The sequence below is a fragment of the Chiroxiphia lanceolata genome, chromosome 32 (assembly GCF_009829145.1).
Source record: "Chiroxiphia lanceolata isolate bChiLan1 chromosome 32, bChiLan1.pri, whole genome shotgun sequence".
Classification (NCBI taxonomy): domain Eukaryota; kingdom Metazoa; phylum Chordata; class Aves; order Passeriformes; family Pipridae; genus Chiroxiphia; species Chiroxiphia lanceolata.
In genome coordinates, this window is record NC_045668.1 from 179,866 (window position 1) to 203,996 (window position 24,131).

A 24,131-nucleotide genomic window follows, 5' to 3' on the forward strand; every position below is an offset into this window, starting at 1 on the left:
AAATACCACTTCTTGGGAGGCTGCCAGGGTCTCCTGCCCCACGTGCCCATAGCCTGGAGGCAGCACTTGTGTGGTGAGGGCTGCAGGGAGCCAGGGTGTGCCTGCAGGTAGCTGGAGTTGAATGATCCTGGCTAAACTCTGGGGAGCTGGAAGTTCTCCCATCCATACCTTCTGCAGTGAGTTGAGCTCTCTGTAGCCCATCCAGCGTCCCCAGAATTTTCAGCCTGTGCTGTTGTGCGCGGTGACAGGAGGTGTGTTGGGAATGTGAATGACAGCGGGAGGGCAGCTCACCTTTGCGAGCAGCCTGGTGGCAAAGGTGATGGGATGATGCAACCCTTCAAAGCCTGACTTTCCACGGGGTAACAGTGGGGCCTGGAGCTCCTCAGCCTCTCACCTGAGCTCACCAGGGGTGTCCGAGGAGGGCAAGTGTGTCTTCGGTGTGGTGGGAGGAGGCGAGTGGTGCCGTGTCCTGTTCCCTGAGCCACAGGACACCTTTGGCTGTGGTGTGGCACAAGCCCTCTGGGGTGGGTGGTCTCTGAGACCGCAGCCACCCTTCCCTGGGGTGACCTGAGTTGTATTTCCAGTGTTAATCCCTCCAGGGTTTGATTCCTGCGTGCTGATTTTCAACCCTTGGCTGAGGAGCGTTGTTGGAGAGGGAGGAACAGCAGCACTGGCAGGCACCAAACAACTGGTGACAGAGCCCTCCTTGGTTCTCAAACTTGCACCTCCTCATGCGGGAAAGTGTTTCTTGTTGCTATCCAAGTCTTTTTTTATTTGGATTACCAGTTCTTTGATTTCAAATTCACTCCCGTGTTACCCCATCAGGGACATCCAGAAAGCAGGGCTGAGCTCATGAAAAATTTCTACCACAGATGCAAAACTTCAGAATAATTTTGTAGATATTCTGGTGCCACGTGATTTATTTCCCTTGGGTTAAGGAGTTGGCTTTGTCTGACAGTTGTGTGTAGTTAACTGAGTTTAAAACACTCTTTAAAAATGAGAGGTAAAGACAAGGCAGAGGGAAGGAAGGCTATTAACCATCAGATAACTAAACTGCCTTTTTATTTGCTCTCGTGGTCTTTGTGAGTTCTATTTGCTGGGCCATGCTGGAGATGGCTGATCCCCATCAGGGGCAGGGGTGGGCACAGCCCTGGTACTGTGCAGGCCCTGCCAGGGAAGATGCTGCTCCTTCGAAATCCTCTTGTGGGTTTGAAAGTCCATAAATCCTCCCAGGTCAATTTTTAGGTGTGTCAGATTAGAGCAAGTGTGGGGTTTCTTCCCACTGTGGCCTGCAATGACCCCCTAACCCCCCTGTCCCAGCAGTTCCCACACTCCCTTTGCTGCTGCTGCTGCCCGGGTGTTCAGCCCCGCGGTTCCCCAGAGGACGAGGCTCCCTTTGAAGAGGATTTGGTGCGGGGGGAGGCGGAGCGGCGGCGAAGAGCGGCGAGGAGCGGCTGAAGGAGATGGAGGCCGAGATGGCGCTGTGAGGATCGGGGAAGGGGCGGGGCTTTGTGGCCATGGCAACGGGGGCAGGGCTTGAGGGTGGTGGGTGGAGCCTGAGGGTGACCATGACAACGTGGGCGGGGTCGCTCTGGTGGGTGGGGCTTAGAGGAAGGAGGGGCTTTGGGGTGTTAATGATTGTGGGTGGGGCTGGAGGTTAATGGCGATAGTGGGTGGGACTTGGGGCAGTGGGCGGGGTTTAAGGGTGTCCATGGCAATGGGGTGGGGTTTAGGGCAGTGGGAGGAGTTTGGGTTCCTATGGCAACAGGGACGGGGTCTAAGGGGTTGGGGTGGGCGGGGCTTGGGTTCCCCGTGGCCATGTGGGCGGGGCCAGGGGCTTGGTGATGGGGGTGTTATTGGGAGGGCCCTGGGTGTTACTGGGAGCACTGGGAGGGTCACTGGTGTCACTGGGGGTTGTCACCGGTGCCCCTCCTCCCCCAGGTTCGAGCAGGAGGTTTTGGGGGCTCCAGGCCCCGCCCCTGGGGACCCGCTGGCCCCGCCCCCCATCCTGCAGCCAATCATCTCCACCAACACCTACCAACAGGTGACCTTTGACCCCCTGAAAATGACCCCTCACCCCCCAATGTCCCTCCAATGTCCCCAATGTCCCCCAATGTCCCCCAATATCGTTCCAAGGTCCCCCAATGTCCCCCCAATGTCCCCAATGTCCCCAATGTCCCCCCAATGTCCCTCAATGTCCTTAATAACCCCTCAATGTCCCCAATGTCCCCTCAATGTCCCCCCAATGTCCCTCCAATATCCCCAGTGTCCTCACAATGTCCCCACAATGTCCCAGATGTCCTCCCAATGTTCCCCAATGTCCCCCCAATCTGCCCCAATGTCCCCCCAATGACCCCAATGTCCCCAATGTCCCCCCAATGTCTTCCCAATGTCCCCCCAATCTGCCCCAATGTCACCCAATGTCCCCCAATGTCCCCAATGTCCCCCCCAATGTCTCCAATGTCCCCCCAATGTCCTCCCAATGTCTCCAATGTCCCCAATGTCCCCCAATGTCCCCAATGTCCCCCCCAATGTCTCCAATGTCCCCCCAATGTCCCCCCCAATGTCTCCAATGTCCTCCCAATGTCTCCCCAATATCCCCCAATGTCCCCAGTGTCCCCCCAATGTCCCCAATATCCCTCCAATGTCCCCCCAGTCTGCCCCAATGTCCCCCCAATGTCCCCCCAATGTCCCCCCATGTCCCTCAATGTCTCCAATAGCCCCTCAATGTCCCCAATCTGCCCCAATGTCCCCCCAATGTCCCCATTGTCCCCCAAATGTCCCCCCAATGTCCCCAATGTCCCCCAATGTCCCCAATGTCCCCCCAATGTCCCCCCAAAGTCCCCCAATGTCCCTCCAATGTCCCCCAATGTCCCCCAATATCTTTCCAATGTCCCCAATGTCCCCCCAATGTCCCTCCAATGTCCCCAATGTCCCCAATGTTCTCCAATGTCCCCCCAATGTCCCCTCAATGTCCCCAATGTCCCCAATGTCCCCCAATGTCCCCCCAATGTCCCCCCAATGTCCTCAATGTCCCCCCAATGTCCCCAATGTCCCCCCAATGTGTCCCCAATGTTCCCCCAATGTCCCCAATATCCCTCCAATGTCCCCCCAATGTCCTCTCAATGTCCCCAATGTCCCCAATGTCCCCCCAATGTCCCCCTAATGTCCCCAATGTCCCCACAATGTCCCCACAATGTCCCAAATGTCCTCCCAATGTCCCCCAATGTCCCCCCAATGTCCCCCCAATCTGCCCCATTGTCCCCCAATGTCCCCCCAATGTCCCCCCAATGTCCCCAATGTCCCCCCAATGTCCCCAATGTTCCCCCAATGTCCCCAATATCCCTCCAATGTTCCCCCAGTCTGTCCCAGTGTCCCCCCAATGTCCCCCCAATGTCCCCCAATGTCCCCCCAATGTCCCCAATGTCCTCCCAATGTCCCCCCAATGTCCCCCCAATGTCCCCCAATGTCCCCCCAATGTTTCCCAATGTCCCCAATGTCCCCCAATGTCCCCAATGTCCCCCCAATGTCCCCAATGTCCCCCAATGTCCCCAATGTCCCCCCAATATCCCCCCAATGTCCCCAATGTCCCCAATGTCCCCCCATTTGGAAATGTTTGGCATCATCCAAACACAGGTACAACTCACAGCTGTCCCTCCTCACGTCCCTCACAGGTCAGCAGCGACATCCTTGGAGGAGCCTCAGGATTGCTCCCTGCAGTGATCCCTGCTCCAGCCTTGCAATATAGAGCAAAAACAACCAGGGAATGCTCCGGGCCTGCAGCTCTCCCGCTCTGGGCTGTGTCACCTCCACACAGTTTCTCCTGGGAAGTTCTCTGCAGCCCAGCACAGGAGGATTCAGCTCTGCTCGTGGCCCTCTGCTCGTGGAGTCGTTGAGAAGCAGCTGCAACAATTCCCCGAGTCCCATTCCCGCCTTTCGGGACATTTCCTTGCAGCTCCCTTTGTTCTGTGACATGTTCCAGAGCGAGGCTAGAGGGATTTGTCTCAGTTGGAAGAAACTGGAATGTTTCTTAAAGAGGAGGAGTTATGAGACAGACCAAACTCTCTCTCTCTCAGCAATTGTAAATTCAAAACTTAAGGGGGCTTTAATCGAGGAAGTGTGGAAGAAAAGAAGAAATAACAACCCTTTCTTATTCGTGGCTGGGCTTCACCAACGAAGATTTGGGAAGGGCTCTACCCTCGTTTGTTACAAGCGCATTGGTGACTAAAGAGGCCAATGCGAGATAGACAAGATGGGTTGCAAAAGGCACAGCAGAAAGACTCCTTAGGTGGTACATTCTGCAAGGCACGATTCTTTCTGCGTTGTCTTTTCTCCTCAAGGGTGATCCTGCGTGCGCTCTCAAAAGCATCGGCAGCGTTAGAGATGGGGTGTCTCCAGACCTCCCGGTTGGAGGCCAGGGTAGACCAGTTCTGTTGATCAATGTGGCCAAGGCTGAGATGTTGCTTCAGGCAGTCCTTGTATCTCCTCTTCGGGGCTCCTCTCTTGCGGCAACCGATGGCAAGTTCACCATAAAGCAGGACCTTCGGGAGGCTTCTCGTCAAAAATGTTGTTTTTTCGCATCAAAAATCCCTTTTTCCCCCTGCAAAACCATCATTTTTTCCTCTCAAAAATGTCAGGTTTTTCCCCCCTCAAAAATCCCTTTTTTCCCTTCAAAAATGTTGTTTTTTCCCCCCGCAAAAACATCCTTTTTCCCCCTCAAAAATGTAATTTTTTTTCCTCTAAAAAGCGTCATTTTTTTTTTCCCCTCAGGAATGTCGTTTTTTCCCCTCAAAAATAGTCTCTTTTCCCCCCCTCCAACTTACGGGGAGGGGAGAAAAAAAATCGGGATAATCCGGAGCCGTTTTGGTGTTTTGTGGGGCGAAATCCACCAGGGGACGCCAAAACGGAGGAAAAAAAAAAAAAGGCGGGAAAATCTGAGGGTGGCAGCAATTTGGTTGGATTTCAGGGCGATTCTAAAGGATTTGGATGGATTTGGAAGGATTTTGCTCCATTTCAGTGGATTTCAGCTCAGTTGTGAAGAATTTTCTGGGATTTTGAGTGGATTTCAGGGGGATTTGGAAGGACTTGGATGGATTTTGAGAGGGTTTTTTAAAGGATTTGGGCAGATTTCAGGGGGATTTTGAAGGACTTGGATGGATTTTGATGGCGTTTTTTATGGGATTTGGGCAGATTTTGCTGGATTTGGGGCAGTTTCAGGGGATGTTTTGCTCCACTCACCTGGAGTCCCAGGAGCAGCTCCAGAGGGAGCTCAAGGAGTGCCGGGAGCAGCTCCAGAGGGAGCTCAAGGAGTCTCAGGAGCAGCTCCAGAGGGAGCTCAAGTAGTCCCGGGAGAACCTCCACAGAGAGCTCAGGGAGCGCAAACGATGGGAAAGCAACCTGAACTTCAGAGTATGGTGAGCAAAGCACCGAAACATACTCCGAAACTGCCCCAAATCCAGCAAAGTCCGCCCAAATCCCGTAAAAAACCCCTGAAAATCCATGCAAGTCCTTCCAAATCCCCCTGAAATCCGCCCAAATCCCTTAAAAAAACCTCTCAAAATCCGGGGGGCTCGGGACTTTTGGAGGGGGGGTTGGGAAGAGGTTTGATGGGAATTTGGGAGGGATTCAGGGAGAAATTCTGGGACTTTCCCGCAACTCCGAGGAGTCGGAACTGGAACAGTGTCTGCGGGAAGAGGAGCAACGTTGTCCAGAACACAATCAGACAAGAGCTCCGGAGGAAGAGTCCTCCAAGCTCTTGGAAAATGCAGAGGTTTGTGGGGGGCCTGGAATTCCCAAAAACTTACTGGGGAAAAAAACCGGGATAATCCGGAGTCGTTTTGGTGTTTTGTGGGGCGAAATCCACCAGGGGGCACCAAAACGGAGAAAAAAAAAAAGGCGGGAAAATCTGAGGGTGGCAGCAATTTGGTTGGATTTCAGGGCGATTCTAAAGGATTTGGATGGATTTGGAAGGATTTTGCTCCATTTCAATGAATTTCAGCTCAGTTGTGAAGAATTTTCTGGGATTTTGAGTGGATTTCAGGGGGATTTGGAAGGACTTGGATGGATTTTGATGGCGTTTTTTACGGGATTTGAGTGGATTTTACTGGATTTGGGGCAGTTTCAGGGGATGTTTTGGTGCTTTGCTCCACTCACCTGGAGTCCCGGAGCAGCTCCAGAGGGAGCTCAAGGAGTCCCGGGAGCAGCTCCAGAGGGAGCTCAAGGAGTCCCGGGAGGACCTCCACAGAGAGCTCAGGGAGCGCAAACGATGGGAAAGCAACCTGAACTTCAGAGTATGGTGAGCAAAGCACCGAAACATCCCCCAAAACTGCCCCAAATCCAGCAAAATCCGACCAAATCCCGTAAAAAAACCCTGAAAATCCATGCAAGTCCTTCAAAATCCCCCTGAAATCTGCCCAAATCCCTTAAAAATCCCTCTCAAAATCCGGGGGGGGCTCGGGACTTTTGGAGGGGGGGTTGGGAAGAGGTTTGATGGGAATTTGGGGGGGGATTCAGGGAGAAATTCTGGGACTTTCCCGCAACTCCGAGGAGTCGGAGTTGGAGAAGCGTCTGCGGGAGGAGGAACAGCGTTGTCCAGAACACAATCAGACGAGAGCTCGGGAGGAAGAGTCCTCCAAGCTCTTGGAAAATGCAGAGGTTTGTGGGGGGCCTGGAATTCCCAAAAACTTACTGGGGAAAAAAAACGGGATAATCCGGAGCCGTTTTGGTGTTTTGTGGGGCAAAATCCACCAGGGGGCGCCAAAGTGGAGGAAAAAAAAAAAGGCGGGAAAATCTGAGGATGGCGGCAATTCCTGGTCTTTTGAGCCCAAAATTCCTCATGGGGTGCCCGAAAAAATGGGAAGAGTCAAGGAAGAAAGGCAAGAAATGGGAATTAACACCAGTGTTGCTGGTTTTTGAACCGAAAACACCTCAGAATTTAAGAAAAAAATCGGGGATTTGCTCCAATTTCGGCTTTCTTTTTTGGCCTCAAAAGCCCATCCCAAAAATCAGGAAAGATTGGGAAAAATGGGGAATTTGCACCAGGTCTGATGGTTTTGTGCCCGAAATCCACCAGTGGTGCCAAAAAAAAGGTGGGAAAATGAGGGTTTGCACCGATTTTGAGCTTTTTGGCATTGAAATCGCTCAGGGAGCGCCGCAGAATTTGGGAAAAGAAGAAAAAAAGGGAATTTTCCACCCAAAATCCTTTGGGGGGACACCTCAAAATTCTCAAAAAATGGGAATTTTTACCAATTTCACGATTTTTCGGCCAAAAATCCCTCCGAGGATGCTGAAAAACTGAGAAAAAAATTTGGAATTTTTACCAATTGTACTGCTTTTGCATCAAAATCCCTCAGGAGGTGCCTCAAAAATCTGGAAAAAATGGCACTTTTTTACCCATTCTGCCATTTTGGTGTCAAAATCCGCTTCATGGCACCTCAAAATTTGGGAAAAGTCAGGAAAACCTTGGGAATTTTGCCCCAATTCCGCCGTTTTTTTCCCTTTTGGTGCCATTTCCCCCCCCCCGTTCCTCCCCAGGCTCACTGGAGGTGGGTCCAGTGTAGGTAGTTAGGGTCTGACGGTCGGAAGGTTTCGCGCTGTACGGAAAGACAGAACCCCTCCCCTAATGTCCAATAACCAATAGTGTCTGAGTAGTGATATAAGCAGACGGAAGCGATGTCATAAGCCTATACTGTATAAGACTGTGTCGTGTTCAAATAAACGCCATTTGCCATCCACCATGTCGGTGTCTGTGAGCTGATGGTCCGAGCGACCAGAAGGTGGTCGCCGTGCTGTTCTTGAACCAGGTCGTCACGCAACAGTCAAGGAGCAGTTCTACCTGCGGCTGGACCAGATGGCTGCGCTCCAGGAGGGGCAAAGATGGCAAAAATCCCTCCTGGATCAGCGGGAAGAACAGATCCACCAGCTGGAGATGGAGCGGCACCGACGCCGCCTCCATGACGACATCCAGGAGCCCAAAGTGGGTCCGGGGCAGAGGGGGGCATTTTATGAGGGGAAACCCCCCCGTAAACTTTCCCAAAATCCCTAAATCCCGTTTTTTCCCCTGTTTTCCAGGACAACATCCCCGTGTTCTGCCGCGTGCGGCCCGTGCTGCCGGAGGAGTCGGAGCGGCAGCGGGGGCTGCAGCACCTGCACTTCTCCGCACAGAACTCCAGAACACTCATTCCCACCCAGCCCGACGAGGTGAGAAGGGCTGCACCCAAAAATGCCCTTTTTCCCCTCAAAAATCCCTTTTTCGCCTTCAAAAATGTCATTTTTTCCCTCAAAAATCACTTTTTTCCCCTCTCAAAAATGGTCCTTTTTCCCCTCAAAAATTTTGGTTTTTCTCCTCAAAACTCTCGGATTTCCCCCCTCAAAAATGTTGGGTTTTCCCCTCAAAAATCGCTTTTTTCCCCCTCAAAAAGGTCATTTTTGCCCCTCAAAAATTTCAGGTTTCCCTTCAAAAATGTCATTTTTTTCACCCTGCAAAAACGTTGTTTTTCCCCTCAAAAATGTCATTTTTTCCTCTCAAAAGTATCAATTTTTTCCCCTTCAAAATCCTTTTTTTTCTTCTCTCAAAAATGGCCCTTTTTCCCCTCAAAAATGTTTTTTCCCCTCAAAAATCCCTTTTTCCCCCTGCAAAAACATTGGGTTTTCCCCTCAAAAATGTCATTTTTTCCTCTCAAAACTATCATTTTTTCCCCCTCAAAAATCCCTTTTTTCCCTTCAAAAATGTCATTTTTTTCCTCTCAAAAATCCCAGTTTTCCCCCCTCAACAATCACTTTTTTCCCCCTCAAAAATGTCATTTTTGCCCCTCAAAAATTTCAGGTTTCCCTTCAAAAATGTCATTTTTGCCCCTCAAAAATCCCCTTTTCCCCCTGCAAAAACATTGATTTCCCCCTCAAAAATGTCATTTTTTCCTCTCAAAACTATCATTTTTTTCCCTCTCAAAAGTCTCATTTTTTTCCCCCCTCAAAAACTCCTTTATTCCCTCCTAAAAATGACCCTTTTTCCCCCTCAAAAATTTTGTTTTTTCCTCTCAAAAATCCCAGTGTTCCCCCCTCAAAAATGTTGGGATTTGAAGGGATTAGGGGGGATTTGGGGGTCTCTGCTGGATTTTGGGGGTTTCACGGGGGGGGTTGGGGGGGATTTGAAGGAGTTCGGGGGGAATTTGGGGGAAATTTGGGGCTTCAGAAGGGATTTTGGGGGGAATTTGGGATTCAGGGGGGAAATTTAGGGGGGATTTGGGGGGGACTTGAGAGGGTTTGGGGGGTCCTGGGTGAGTTTTGGGGGGTCCTGGAGGGGTGTTGGGGGATTTGAGGGGGCTTGGGGGGGATTTGGGGTTCACAGGGGGGTTTGGGGGGGATTTGAGGGATTTCAGAGGGGAATTTGGGGGAAATTTGGGGCTTCAGAAGAGATTTGGGGGGGAAATTTGGGATTCAGGAGAGATTTTGGAGGAAATTTGGGATTCGGGGGGAAATTTAGGGGGGGTCGGGGGGGATTTGAGGGGCTTTGGGGGGATTTGGGGGTCACAGGAGGGTTTGGGGGGTCCTGGGGGAGTTTTTGGGGAGATTTGAGGAGGTTTGGGCAGTCACAGAGAGGATTTGGGGGGTCCTGGGAGGCTCACAGAGGGGTTTGGGGGGGGGTTAGGGGAGTTTGAGGGGTCCAGGAGGGGGTTTGGGGGGGATTTGAAGGGGTTTGGGGGGAGTTTTGGGGGATTTGGGATGGAATTTAGGTTGGAGTTGGGGGGGTTTGGAGGGTCCAGGGGGCAGTTGGGGGGGATTTGAGGGGGTTTGGGGGTCACTGGGGGAGTTTTGGGGGGTCCTTGGGGGCATTTGAAGGGGTTTGGGGGGTCCCAGAGGGAATTTGGGGGGTGACAGAGGGGGCTTGGGGGGTCTGGGGAGAGGTTTGAGGAAGTCACAGAGGGGCTTGGGGGGATCTGGGGGGAGTTTTGGGTGGGATTCAGGGGGGTTTGGGGATGTCGCAGAGGGAATCTGGAGGGTCACGGGAGCATTTGAGGGGGTTTGGGGGTCACTGGAGGGGTTTTGGGGGGTCACGGGGGGTTTGGGGGATCTTGAGGCTGGTTTTGGGGGTCTCACCCGCCCCCATCCCCCCCAGGTGAAAGACCGCGTGATCAGCACCCCGGACCCCAACCGGAAGTGAGAACAAGCCCCGCCCTTCGCTCCGCCCTTCGCCCCACCCTTATCTTGCTTTTAAAACAAAATAAATTAATAAAGATTTGTGTGTGCTCAGCACTGATTGGCTGCTACTGTCACGTGTCTGGCCCAAAATGGGAGAGGTCCCAGGTTGGACTCGATGATCTTGGAGCTCTTTTGCAACCTTCCTGATTCTGGGATTCTTTTCCCGGTTGGAGCTGCAGCACCTTGGCTTTCCCAGGGCAGCTTCCTTTAGGACAGCCTTGCTGAGAGCTTTCCAGCTGATGGCACAGGGATCTGGGAGCAACAGCCCAGAGCCAGCTGCTGCCTTAGGTGGGGGTGGCTGAGGGGAAGCCCTCCTGTCTGGTCCCAGGCTGTTGCAGGCAGGCAGTGCTGGGGAGGAACACACTGCAGCCTGGCCCCAGGGAGTGACCTCTGGGAGATGAGACTTTTGGGGAGAAATTGTTCCCTGGGAGGAAGGTGAGGCCCTGGCCCAGGTTGCCCAGAGAAGCTGTGGCTGCCCCACCGTGGGACGTGTCCAAGGCCGGGTTGGACAGGGTTGGAGCCAGCTGGTGTGGTGGAAGGTGTCCCTGCCCAGGTGTTCTGATCCCATTAGGGAGAGATGCCTCAGCCAGAATTAAGGTGTAAATGAGACCATTTGCTGACAACAGGCAGATTTTACATAACTGTCACAGTCTGATGAGACTGGACTGTTTGCTAAAGAGGATGAGTTATGAGGTAGACCAAACTCCCCTCTCTCTGCAATCATAATGTCAAATTAAGGGGCTTTACTGGAGGAAAATGTGGAAAAACAGAAGGAATAACAACCCTTTATTAGAAGATATATGTATGTTGGCAAAAACAGTAACAAATAAAACCGAGGAACTAGACAGGAATCCTAGAAAACCCAACAACAAAAGGTCTAAACGAACACTCCTCTGTCCTTTAGCACAGTCCTGATTGTGGCCGGCAGGGGGCGCTGTGGGATCGCTGGGAGGGGCAGGACCTGCAGTACCCGTCGTGGCCGGCAGGGGGCGCTGTGGGCCCCGGCAGCCCCCCGCGGGCAGAGGGGTCTGGAGGGAGCAGCCCCGGCCGCAGGAGAAACCGAGAGGGAAACAGGGGGGGGACCCCTTCTCCTCAATGGAGGGAAGGGGTGGGGAAAAAAAAAGTTCACCCCTCAAGAGGACTCACTGTTCCCAGATGGGAGTGTTCCAAGGCTCTCCCCTCTTTCTCCCAGCAAGCACAGACCTCTCCGATGAAAAGAAGCAGCAAAGACTCATCGGCCCCGGCGAGAATCACAAGACACTGGCAGTGCAGGGCCGGTAGTCAGGTCTCACCAGGACGAAGAAACCAGGGAAGAGAGCTGGCTCCCAGACTTTCCTCTAGAAATGCCTGAAAACAGTCCCCGTCCCTGTCCTGGTCTGAGCACTCTACCATCTCCCGTGTCCTCCCCGTCTCTGTCTCCAACATTCCCCCCTCACCCCAGCAGTTAATGGCCCATTAAACAGATCAGCCAGTTCCTTTGTAAGGCTAATCGACTCCCTTCCCCCTTGAACTCTGTTTCTCTTACAGGGAAAGCAGGGGAAAGGAAAATTCTTCTCTCAGATTTATAACCCATAACAGCGACCAATACGTCTGTTCTAGAACAGGCAGCAGGCACAAGCATTGAGGCCATGTTGCTGAGAACACAGCTGCACTGGGCAGGGCACGTCTCCAGGATGAAGGACCAACCACCACCTCCCAAAGGTCCTGCTTTATGGTGAACTTGCCACCGGCTGCCGCAAGAGAGGAGCCCCGAAGAGGAGATACAAGGACTGCCTGAAACAACATCTCAGCCTTAGCCACATTGATCTCCATTGCTGGTCTACTCTGGCCTCCAGCCAGGAGGTCTGGAGACACACGGTCTATAACGCTGCTACTTCCTTTGAGAGCGCACGCAGGATCACCCTTGAGGAGAAAAGACAACGCAGAAAGAATCGTGCCTTGCAGAATGTACCACCCAAGGAGTCTTTCTGCTGTGCCTTTTGCAACCCATCTTGTCTATCTCGCATTGGCCTCTTTAGCCACCAGGGTGCTTGTAGCAAATGTGGGTAGAGCCCTTCCCAAATCTTCGTTGGCGAAGCCCAGCCGTGATGATGGTGATAAAGTGGTCTGTGAGGTTGCTGGGTGTGCATGCTTTATGGAGCTATCTTCATGCACCCAGCACACTGAATGAAGTCATGTGGGCTTTCTAACCCAAAAAACTGGTTGGAGAGTTTGTTTCCCAGTTTTCAGTACCAGAACCTGATGGAACCAAAGGGACCCTGTGACACTGTGGGGGCTCAGGGAACCAAAGGGACCCTGGGACACTGTGGGGGCTCAGGGAGCCAAAGGGACCCTGGGACACTGTGCGGGCTCAGGGAACCAAAGGGACCCTGGGACACTGTGGGGGCTCAGGGAACCAAAGGGACCCTGGGACACTGTCAGGATCCTCGTGGTGCCCAGGGCTGAGGAATCCCGTGGGTGCAGGTGGCTCAGGGAGCAGCTGCAGTTGGAGCTGTGGGATGAGCTCTGGGTGAGGGGCCTCAGACCAAAGGCCGTGAGCTGCCCACCCGGGAGCAGCCAAGGGAGAGGACACTTGGAGACAGGTCAGGAGCCCAGGACTCAGCAGGAAGAGCATTTTGTGTGCTTGGACTGTGAGGAGACAAAACACCGAGGAGTTTTTCGTTGGGGGTCCTTCCTCCAGGCACCAGCTCAGCCTGGTTTTGTGTTTCCTCACAAGAAATAAATTGTTTTACTGTTTTTAAGACATCAGAGACTCTTCCATGGGAAAGCTGGGGTGGAAGCAGTGAGGAAACCTGGTCTGACTGTGAGAGTGGGGGGTGTGGGGAGTCACAGGGGATCCATTGGGTCACTGGAGCTGCTGCTGCTGGGAAGGGGCCTGAGGGCCAGCAGTGCCAGTCTGGGCTGGTGGGAGAGTGACTGCCAGGGAGTCTTGGGAATGGTGAGCCTGGGAAGTTCCCTTAAGTGTGAGGGGGATCTGGTGTGCAGAGACCCCCAGGAGCCCCCTGAGCCGCTGTGCTCATGACAAGGATGCAGAGAAGGCAGAGTTACTGAACACCTTTGCACTGACAAGACCAGCCCTCAGGGAAGGAAGACCTTCCCTTGCTCAAGGAAGATTGGGTCAGAGAACACCTCAAATAACTCTACACCCATAAGTCCATGGGACACTTCATGACCTCCTGTCACCAAGGGGACCCTGTGACACTGGGGCACCTCGTGGTTCTCAGTCTCTTCCAAACGTTGTGTGCAACCACAGAGTGGCAAAACAGTGGAGCCTGAGCGTGTGGATCCAAACTATTCCCATCTCACCTGAAGATGTCCCTGCTAACAGGGGTCCTGTGTGTTCCCTCTGCTCTCTGGGCACTTGCATCCTTTGAGAGCTGCCCATCACTCTGGTAGCCAAGAGCACAGGGTGGGGGATCCCCTGGAGGGGGAGCAGAGACATCTTTCATAGATCACCTTGCTCAGAGCCCCATCCAACCTGGCCTTGAATGTTTGCAGGCTTGGGGCATCCACCACCTCCCTGGAAATGTGTTCCTGTGTTTCAGCATTCTCACTCTAAAATATTTCTTCTTTATCTCTAGTCTGACCTAAGATTTTTTCAGTTTAGCCCCCTCACCCCCTGTCCTATTGTGACAGACCCTACTGAACCCTTTGCCCACGTTTCTCAGAAGCTGCCTTGAAGTCCTGGAAGGCCCCAAGGAGGTCTCCCCACAGCCTTTTCTTCTGCAGGCCGAAGAGCCCCCACTCTCTCAGCCTGTCTCCATCCGAGAGGTGCTGCAGCCCTCTGATCCCCTTGGTGGCCTCCTCTGGAAGTGCCCCAAGAGGTCCGTGTCTCTGCTGTGCTGAGGAGCCCGTGGAGCTGCAGGAGATGCCAGGGCTGGCAGGGGAATCCCCCCAAGCCATTGCCACTGCGGGTGGGTGCGCTGCAGACAGCCAGAGGAGCCCAGAGCTGGAGGCAGCACTGCAGGAGGGGTCTCAGCTGAGCTGAGCAGAGGGGCAGAACCCCCCTCCCCTGCTGCCCACGCTGTGGGATGAGCCCAGGACACGGGGGGTTGTGGGCTGTGAGCTCCCACTGCTGGCTCCCATCCTGCTTTTCATCCCCCACTATCCCCATGGCCTTGGATGCAGGGCTGCTCTCCATCCCTTCAGCCCCGAGCCTGTCCCTTGATCTCTGGGGGCATTTGACACCCGCTGGCCCCTTTGATCCCCTTTCCATCCCTCCCAGAGCACAGGGGAGGTCCAGGTGCTCCAGGGGCTGCCCCGTGTTTCCCTTGCCTGTCCCAGCCCCCAGGAGGGACATTCCAGGATGCCCCAACCTGCACTGCTCAGGATGCACATGGAGGGGGTGAAGGGGATCTCGTGTGCAGAGACCCCCAGGAGCCCCCTGAGCCTCTCTGCTCATGGTGGGGGTGCAGCCAGAGAGGCACTGGGTGTGCAGGGGCTGGAGAAGGAGGGGACAGGGACATGGGAATGCAGGCACAGAGATGGGAACACACACATGGAGATGGGAACACAACCACAGAGATGGGAACACACCCACGGAGATGGGAACACACCCACGGAGATGGGAACACACACACGGAGATGGGAACACACACACGGAGATGGGAACACACACGTGGAGATGGGAACACACACGTGGAGATGGGATCACACACACGTGGAGATGGGAACACACACGTGGAGATGGGAACACACCCATGGAGATGGGAACACACACGTGGAGATGGGAACACATATGGAGATGGGAACACACACGTGGAGATGGGAACACACACATGGAGATGGGAACACACACACGGAGATGGGAACACACACACGGAGATGGGAACACGCCCATGGACATGGGAACACACCCATGGAGATGGGAACACACACATGGAGATGGGAACACACACACACAAGATCAAGCAGAGTAGCTTTGCTGAAGGGATTTATTGATCATTCAGGGGAAATGGCCCTGGGCTCTGAGGGAAATCAGGGGGTTCTTCCAGGGATGATCATCTCCTCATGCCGCTGGAGGGGGACAGGGCTCGGGTGTCACCACCAGTCCTGAAAGACAGAGCCCAAATCGTCACCCCCAAAGTCCACTGCAACATGAGAGGGGCCTTGTCCTGACCCCTCTCCCTGCAGGCACTGCTCACCTCAGACAGCCACGGATGCAGCCACGCGTTTCTCACGAACAAGACCCACCAGCTTCTCAACCACAGGGGGCTGGGGACAAAGACAGGGTTAGAGACACACTGGGGTGCAGTGGGATGTATTGGGAGCCTGGGGGAAGAAATGGGATCCTTGGGGAAGGTGCACTGGGATATACTGGGGCAGACTGGGATGACCGGGAGTGTCATGGCCATGTGAGGGAAAGACCTGACTCAGGCAGAACTCCTGGTACCCACCTGAGCCGTCTTCAGGATCTCAACGTCCACTAAATCCAGCTGGAGAGAGACCAGGAGCCCTGGCTGGTCACTGGGATGTCCCCGGTGCCAGCGAGGGATGGGGGGACCAAAGTGTCCCCCAGTTCCCAGACTGGATGCCCTCCAATCCCCCCGGCCCACTCACCTCCCGCAGATCATTTTGGGTTCCTGCCAAGAGTGCCTGGGCAAGGAGAGCAAAGGGTTGCTCAGGATTGGCCCCTGTGGGGCTGGGGGAGGGACACGGGTGTCCCCAGCCCCCCCAGCCCATGGCTGCCCCCGTCTGAGGGGGAAAATCCCTTCTGCTCCCCCTGCTCCCACTGCACCCAGTTTCACCTGCAAGCCCTGTGCCTGCAGGGCCCAGGGTGGGGATGGAGACAAGGAGAGCCAGGGGAATTCAGGGCCTGCAGGGAGGGTGGGGGGAGGTTGGGGGGGACCCAAAGATGCTCAACTGGGGGGAACTGGGGAGCCCACGGGACTGGGATTGGGGTGTTGAAGGGGCCCTGTGTGGGATGCAGGGGAGGGGAAAGGAATTCAACTGTAGGGACATGGGGAGTGCAAGGGAGAGGCTTGGTGGGGACAGGAGGAGGAGGATGGAGGAGGACAAAACCGAGGGGACTGGGAGATGGTTGGGAGTGGAGAGTGAGTCAAGGAATGGTCTTGGCAGGTACCAGGGCAGTGGCCTGGCTGAAAGGCAAAGGTCTGAGGGGAAAGACGGAAAGAAAAAGTTTGGGAATGATCAGTGGGAGGATGTTTGGGGACCCTGGGTAGGACACAGAGCAGATCCTGGGGAGGAGATGCCTGAGGGGACCAAAAAGGATGGGATGGGAGGCCCAAGAGGGTGGGATTTGGGAGCACCATTAAAAGAAAGAGGTGGGGGCCCTCCCAGCAATTGATAGTGGCCCTCCCTTGTGAGGGACCTCCCTGGTCATGTACCCTGAGCATCTGGGGCTCTGGGCACAGGGAGATTTGCAGTGGAAGTGGAGTGAAGAGGGGGAAGAGTGGGAGGGAGAAGCTGCAGTGCCCAGCACTGGAGGTCCAGGGGAGCTGAGGATCCTCTGGACTGGGAGAGGGAGAGGCCAAGGCAAGGAGTTTTGGGATCACAGCCCCGATTCCATCCTGCAGCAGAGCTGCTCTCCTGCAGACAGGAACATCCCCAGCCCTGAGCCCACGCCCGAGGCATCGGGGCCTCACCTTGGCATCTGCAGGGGGGCTCAGCAGGATGGTGAAGAGCAGGGCCACGCTGAGCACAGCGACCTTCATCTTCCTCTGGGCCTGGGCAGCGCTGGCTGAGGCTGCACAAGGGCAGGAGCTCATTTATCCCTGCCGGGACTCCTCCCTGCCCCCTCCCCGAGAGCCCCCGGGGCAAAGCCCGGCTGGGCACAGCCCCCAGCCCTGGCCACAAGCCCAGCCCTGGCACAGAGTCCATCCCGCCTGCGGCACCCATCCAGCCACCTTCCCCGGCATCCCTCCAGCTTCCTGCACGGGGCACCTGCCCCTGGAAGGGCCCAGATACCTGGGGGTGCCAAGGGGGTGGGCAGGGAGCTGAAAGCAGCTGCATACCCTGTGGGGACAGTCCCACAACAACACAATCCATCCTCCAACGGCCCCCAAAGCCTGATCCACCCATGTCCTCCTGCCCATCCCTTCCCACAGCTTTCCCTCTGGGACACCCCAGAGCTGAGCCAGGCCCCAGACCAGCATGTCTGTCCACAGTTGTCCCTGCTCCCACTCCAGCCCCGTGGGGAAGGAAGGGGCTGCCACTGAACATGATTTGGGAAAATCCCACTCCTTGGGTGGGAGAACAGTGGGGGACCTGGGCAGTGGGAACAGCCCCGTGACTGGGATCTCCAGGCACTGGAGGCACTGGGGAGCACTGGGGAATGTTGGGCACCTGGAGACAAGGGGGAGGCTTGGGGAATTGCTCGGGTGTGGCAGTTCCCAGATCCAGCCCACCCCATTTCCCAACACTGCAGGCCCCAAATGGGTCCAGTCTCCAGCCCCAGAGCAGAGCCCAGGGGGAAGATTCTCTGCCCTGGCCCTCCCTGTTCCTCTGTTCCACGGTTCAGTCCTTTCAGGGGGGCTGTGCCCCCAGAAGATGCTTTTCAAAGCCCAGGGGAGGGTTCCACTCCCCATTACACTTTTGCCCTGGCCAGATGGGACTGCTAAAGGGCAAGTGAGCCTTCCTGAGCAATCCTTTGCTCTCCAGTCACTGATCAGCTGATGGAAGGGAACCAGGAAGCCCTGCTGGGTGTGATATTGTCCTTGGCCATCTATCAGAGTGGCAATTGGCACATTGGTTGCCCTTTGATCCCACACAGCCCAGGAACCCTCAGGGCCCCTTTCTGAGGCTGGGCTGACCCTGTTCCTGCTCAGGGCATTGATTTCTGGGGTTTGTTACATTTCCTCCCTGCCTTGAGCAGGGTCAGAAGTCAGACCAGCCCCTCTCCTCTGCCCAACAGACACTGGAGCAGGAGTTCTCCTGCACAAATGCTTTTGGCCTTTGCTTTTCCTTCCAGTTTCTGGACCTGAGTTTCCAGTCTCCAGGGAGCTTCCCCATCCCACTCCCTCATGGCCAAGCCCCAGTGCCACAGACAGAACCTCAGGGTGACACGTGGGCTGTGCCACCAGAGCCTTTCCCTGGAGCAGGAAAAGGTCAGCTCTTCCTGGCTGAGACAGTGGTCGGTAGGAGAGGGGAAAACATCCTTAAACGCTGGGACATGTGCTGAGACACAGCCCCGAGGGAGGCAGTGGGGTTCCCACTCAGTTCCTGCAGCTGACTGGCCAACCCACCTGCCCTGGGAGCCTCCCAGCCTGCCCAGCTCGTTAACCCCAGGCTGTTGGCACGTGTTCAGTTGGTGTCCAGTGCCATCCCCCTGACTGGCATCTCCAAGGCAGCCTGGGCCTCTCCTCCATCAATGTTCCTCAGTGATGACCCTGTGGGCAGTTCCTTCATTCCTGTCCAGACGAATTCAGCACACAAATGATGTCACGGCACATGTGCATCTGGGCAATAATCCCCCCCTGGCACACTCTGGTCTCTAAGAAACGGGGCAGAAAGCAGAAACAGTCCAGAGGAAAATCTTCCCGGGCACTGCTGCCTCCTTGGGCAAGTTCCAGAGCAAATAGTCAAGGCAGTTGCCTGGAATGTTTCCCCAGCTGCCCCACAACAGATCTGTTCTGGCCCCACAGTGCCTTGGAAAGAGAGAAACCCAACCCTTAACAAATGCCCCGGAACGTCACACAACAATCAGCCATTGACAGTTCTCAGGAACCACTTCTCAGGGTATTTTTACTTCTTTGAAGCCGTGAGGGGCGTCTGTATCATCATGGGAACAAACCCAGGGACACCTGGGATTGCCTGCGGATCAGGCAAACCTTCCTCTGCCTTCAGAACCCAAAACAGGTTTTCATCCTTTGATCCCCAGCTTGGGACTCCTAAAAATACTTCTCTTCACACCCTCGTAGGCAGAGCACTAAACCAGAGCGTTATTTTCCTGTCCCATGGGCTGCTGGATGGATTTGGAAGTGGATGGAGATTGGGAAGCACAGCTTGAATGACTGTGGCACATATCAGACAGAGAAGCAGTTTCCAGAGGAACCATGGCACCCTGTTTGAAGATCAACAGGGGATTAGGAGACACAGGATCCACCTCAAGAAATGGGACACAGGTGTCTGAGCCAACCTGGGAAGGAGGGATTTCAACTAGGAAAGACATGGGAAGGGCAGAGTCCTGGAGACCAGCCAGGCAGCAAGACAAGGCTCCAGTGGGGAAACTTCCAGGAAGGTCCAGCAGCCCAGGGAGTGGCCCCAAAGCCTGACAAGGGGGTGTCCTCTTGCAGCCCTCCTGGCAAACAGACCCTCTCCAACACCTCAATGAAGTGCCTGGAGAGCAAAGCACGAGGTAGGGAAACAAACACAGAGATTTGGAGATCCTGTGCAGTTGGAGACCTGGATCTCCCAGAGAGGTGGTGGGATGGCTCCAGGATTGGGGTGTTGTCAGGAACGGCTCCAGGGGTTTTGGCAAAGCAGGCCAGGAAGGGAGCAGTGGAGTCGCCCCTTCTGGAACAGAAAACCAGCCCTGAGGAGTCTCTGACCCAGGAGAGCAGTGAAAAGTAATGGTGGAAGAAAGACTTTACCGTGGTCAAGGGGGATCTGGGTTGAGATCTCCTGGGCAAATTTGGCATCCACGAGTCCGCGGGTCCTGTAGATGCATTTGGGAGCACTGAGGGAGCTGCTGGACACCACAGGGAGGCCACTGCTGGTGATCTTTGAAAGGCTGTGTCAGTCAGGAGAGGGGCCTGAGGGCTGGATGAGAGCCAGTGTCATCCCACTCTTCCAAAAGGGCAAGAAGGACCCAGGGAGCTGCAGGCCAGTCAGCCCCACCTCCATTCCTGGAATGGGCTGGAATGCTCATCCTGGAGGCCGTCTGAGCACGGGGATGACAGGAAGGGGATCAGGAGTGGTCAGCATGGATTCACCAAGGGGCAATCTTGCTTGACACACCTGATTGCCATCTAGGATGGCCCAGCTGGCTGGCTGGAGGAGAGCAGAGCTGTGGGTGTTGTGTGCCTGGAGCTCAGCAAGGCTTTGGGCGCTGCCCCCACCTCTGGGCTCTGGCCTGTCCTGAGGGCAGCAAGGGAGCCCCAGGGCTGTGGGGTGCCCCAGGACCTGCTCCTGCCCGTGCCCCCAGCTCTGCCCTGCTCTGCCAGGCCTGGGGGGAGCCCAGGTGTCCAGGCTGCCTTGACCTCCCCATTCCCAGACTGCTCGGATCAGACAGGGCTGGAAAGCCCTGGGATTGCTGAATGGCTTCCTGCTGCCTCAGGCCATGGGCAAACAGGGCTTATCAGAGGTGCTGGGAGGGACAAACACCCCTCCTGCTGGCAGGGGAGCTCTGTTTGCCCAATTAGCTCCAAGTGGCTGCCTGGGGACAAGGGCCCCTTCAACCTGTCCCTCTGTATGGCCACATCCTGCCCGGGGCCAGCGCTGGCGTGGGCCCAGGGCCATGGACAGACACTGTGTGGGGACAAGGGCCTGTGGGGAGCTGTGGCCAAGTCCCAGCCAGGGACAGAGCTGGACTTGGAGCCTTCTTGGGGATGGGGTCCCTTGGAACCCCGTGTGGGGCAGCTCTGCAGAGTGGGACCCAGGTGATGTGGGTGGCCCCGGGTGTGACAAAGGGAGTGGCAGAGGAATCTTCCCCCCTGGGCTCTGCTCTGGGGCTGGAGACTGGACCCATTTGGGGCCTGCAGTGCTGGGAAATGGGGTGGGCTGGATCTGGGAACTGCCACACCCAAGCAATTCCCCAAGCCTCCCCCTTGTCTCCAGGTGCCCAACATTCCCCAGTGCTCCCCAGTGCCTCCAGTGCCTGGAGATCCCAGTCACGGGGCTGTTCCCACTGCCCATGTCCCCCACTGTTCTCCCACCCAAGGAGTGGGATTTTCCCAAATCATGTTCAGTGGCAGCCCCTTCCTTCCCCACGGGGCTAGAGTGGGAGCAGGGACAACTGTGGACAGACATGCTGGTCTGGGGCCTGGCTCAGCTCTGGGGTGTCCCAGAGGGAAAGCTGTGGGAAGGGATGGACAGGAGGACATGGGTGGATCAGGCTTTGGGGGCCGTTGGAGGACGGATTGTGTTGTTGTGGGACTGTCCCCACAGGGTATGCAGCTGCTTTCAGCTCCCTGCCCACCCCCTTGGCACCCCCAGGTATCTGGGCCCTTCCAGGGGCAGGTGCCCCGTGCAGGAAGCTGGAGGGATGCCGGGGAAGGTGGTTGGATGGGTGCCGCAGGCGGGATGGACTCTGTGCCAGGGCTGGGCTTGTGGCCAGGGCTGGGGGCTGTGCCCAGCCGGGCTTTGCCCCGGGGGCTCTCGGGGAGGGGGCAGGGAGGAGTCCCGGCAGGGATAAATGAGCTCCTGCCCTTGTGCAGCCTCAGCCAGCGCTGCCCAGGCCCAGAGGAAGATGAAGGTCGCTGTGCTCAGCGTGGCCCTGCTCTTCACCATCCTGCTGAGCCCCCCGGCAGATGCCAAGGTGAGGCCCCGATGCCTCGGGCGTGGGCTCAGGGCTGGGGATGCTCCTGTCTGCAGGAGAGCAGCTCTGCTGCAGGATGGAATCGGGGCTGTGATCCCAAAACTCCTTGCCTTGGCCTCTCCCTCTCCCAGTCCAGAGGATCCTCAGCTCCCCTGGACCTCCAGTGCTGGGCACTGCAGCTTCTCCCTCCCACTCTTCCCCCTCTTCACTCCACTTCCACTGCAAATCTCCCTGTGCCCAGAGCCCCAGATGCTCAGGGTACATGACCAGGGAGGTCCCTCACAAGGGAGGGCCACTATCAATTGCTGGGAGGGCCCCCACCTCTTTCTTTTAATGGTGCTCCCAAATCCCACCCTCTTGGGCCTCCCATCCCATCCTTTTTGGTCCCCTCAGGCATCTCCTCCCCAGGATCTGCTCTGTGTCCTACCCAGGGTCCCCAAACATCCTCCCACTGATCATTCCCAAACTTTTTCTTTCCGTCTTTCCCCTCAGACCTTTGCCTTTCAGCCAGGCCACTGCCCTGGTACCTGCCAAGACCATTCCTTGACTCACTCTCCACTCCCAACCATCTCCCAGTCCCCTCGGTTTTGTCCTCCTCCATCCTCCTCCTCCTGTCCCCACCAAGCCTCTCCCTTGCACTCCCCATGTCCCTACAGTTGAATTCCTTTCCCCTCCCCTGCATCCCACACAGGGCCCCTTCAACACCCCAATCCCAGTCCCGTGGGCTCCCCAGTTCCCCCCAGTTGAGCATCTTTGGGTCCCCCCCAACCTCCCCCCACCCTCCCTGCAGGCCCTGAATTCCCCTGGCTCTCCTTGTCTCCATCCCCACCCTGGGCCCTGCAGGCACAGGGCTTGCAGGTGAAACTGGGTGCAGTGGGAGCGGGGGGAGCAGAAGGGATTTTCCCCCTCAGACGGGGGCAGCCATGGGCTGGGGGGGCTGGGGACACCCGTGTCCCTCCCCAGCCCCACAGGGGCCAATCCTGAGCAACCCTTTGCTCTCCTTGCCCAGGCACTCTTGGCAGGAACCCAAAATGATCTGCGGGAGGTGAGTGGGCCGGGGGGATTGGAGGGCATCCAGTCTGGGAACTGGGGGACACTTTGGTCCCCCCATCCCTCGCTGGCACCGGGGACATCCCAGTGACCAGCCAGGGCTCCTGGTCTCTCTCCAGCTGGATTTAGTGGACGTTGAGATCCTGAAGACGGCTCAGGTGGGTACCAGGAGTTCTGCCTGAGTCAGGTCTTTCCCTCACATGGCCATGACACTCCCGGCCATCCCAGTCTGCCCCAGGATACCCCAGTGCACCTTCCCCAAGGATCCCATTTCTTCCCCCAGGCTCCCAATACATCCCACTGCACCCCAGTGTGTCTCTAACCCTGTCTTTGTCCCCAGCCCCCTGTGGTTGAGAAGCTGGTGGGTCTTGTTCGTGAGAAACGCGTGGCTGCATCCGTGGCTGTCTGAGGTGAGCAGTGCCTGCAGGGAGAGGGGTCAGGACAAGGCCCCTCTCATGTTGCAGTGGACTTTGGGGGTGACGATTTGGGCTCTGTCTTTCAGGACTGGTGGTGACACCCGAGCCCTGTCCCCCTCCAGCGGCATGAGGAGATGATCATCCCTGGAAGAACCCCCTGATTTCCCTCAGAGCCCAGGGCCATTTCCCCTGAATGATCAATAAATCCCTTCAGCAAAGCTACTCTGCTTGATCTTGTGTGTGTGTGTTCCCATCTTCATGTGTGTGTTCCCATCTCCGTGTGTGTGTTCCCATCTCCGTGGGTGTGTTCCCATCTCCATGTGTGTTCCCATCTCCATGTGTGTTCCCATCTCCATATGTGTTCCCATCTCCATGTGTGTGTTCCCATCTCTGTGCCTGCATTCCCATGTCCCTGTCCCCTCCTTCTCCAGCCCCTGCACACCCGGTGCCTCTCTGGGTGCACCCCCACCATGAGCAGAGAGGCTCAGGGGGCTCCTGGGGGTCTCTGCACACGAGATCCCCTTCACCCCCTCCATGTGCATCCTGAGCAGTGCAGGTTGGGGCATCCTGGAATGTCCCTCCTGGGGGCTGGGACAGGCAAGGGAAACACGGGGCAGCCCCTGGAGCACCTGGACCTCCCCTGTGCTCTGGGAGGGATGGAAAGGGGATCAAAGGGGCCAGCGGGTGTCAAATGCCCCCAGAGATCAAGGGACAGGCTCGGGGCTGAAGGGATGGAGAGCAACCCTGCATCCAAGGCCATGGGGATAGTGGGGGATGAAAAGCAGGATGGGAGCCAGCAGTGGGAGCTCACAGCCCACAACCCCCCGTGTCCTGGGCTCATCCCACAGCGTGGGCAGCAGGGGAGGGGGGTTCTGCCCCTCTGCTCAGCTCAGCTGAGACCCCTCCTGCAGTGCTGCCTCCAGCTCTGGGCTCCTCTGGCTGTCTGCAGCGCACCCACCCGCAGTGGCAATGGCTTGGGGGGATTCCCCTGCCAGCCCTGGCATCTCCTGCAGCTCCACGGGCTCCTCAGC

The 24,131-nt window shown here is 56.2% G+C and overlaps 1 protein-coding gene and 2 long non-coding RNA genes across 11 annotated transcripts in view; 1 reads left to right on the plus strand and 2 right to left on the minus strand.

The window, feature by feature from the left end:
* LOC116779902 (ribosome-binding protein 1-like) overlaps positions 1–24,131 on the minus strand; it is a 552,013-nt gene that overhangs the window by 69,057 nt on the left and 458,825 nt on the right. The gene's annotated exons all lie outside the window — the stretch shown is intronic.
* On the plus strand, positions 1,418–19,408 carry LOC116779913. The gene is made up of 3 exons (XR_004354249.1): positions 1,418–1,483; positions 1,942–2,044; positions 19,397–19,408. It is a non-coding gene; the product is annotated as an uncharacterized LOC116779913 (long non-coding RNA).
* On the minus strand, positions 15,114–20,338 carry LOC116779909. 3 transcript variants are annotated; one of them, XR_004354243.1, is made up of 6 exons: positions 20,116–20,338; positions 16,803–16,903; positions 15,757–15,792; positions 15,594–15,632; positions 15,342–15,411; positions 15,114–15,249 (listed from the first exon to the last, which is right to left on the minus strand). It is a non-coding gene; the product is annotated as an uncharacterized LOC116779909 (long non-coding RNA). The 3 variants fall into 3 exon arrangements; XR_004354242.1 differs by lacking the exons at positions 16,803–16,903; positions 20,116–20,338 and having other exon boundaries at positions 15,757–16,243; XR_004354244.1 differs by lacking the exons at positions 15,594–15,632; positions 16,803–16,903; positions 20,116–20,338 and having other exon boundaries at positions 15,757–16,243.